This window comes from Pteropus vampyrus, unplaced genomic scaffold, assembly GCF_000151845.1.
Source record: "Pteropus vampyrus isolate Shadow unplaced genomic scaffold, Pvam_2.0 Scaffold23, whole genome shotgun sequence".
In the NCBI taxonomy this organism is placed as follows: domain Eukaryota; kingdom Metazoa; phylum Chordata; class Mammalia; order Chiroptera; family Pteropodidae; genus Pteropus; species Pteropus vampyrus.
In genome coordinates, this window is record NW_011888804.1 from 6,968,862 (window position 1) to 6,969,205 (window position 344).

The following is a 344-nucleotide window of genomic DNA, read 5'->3' on the forward strand; positions in this document are numbered from 1 at the left end:
TCCAACTGGGCAGCCACTGGCCACATGTGGCCATTAAACTCCTGAGCTGTGGCTGGTTTCATTGAGATGTGCTGTATGAGTTTCTGGGTTTCAAACACTGGTAGGAAAAAAAAAAAATCTAAAATATCTCAATAATCTTCCAATATCGATTCCACGTAGAACAGAAGATAATGTTTTGTACATATTGGGTTAAGCACAATTATTATGAAAATTAATTTTACCTGTTGCCGTTTATGCTTTTGCATGTGGCTGCTATACAGTTAAAGATCACACATGGGGCTCAAATTGTATTGCCACGGGATAGTGCAGGGCTAGGGTCTGACGTTAGAGTCAGCTCTTGGACC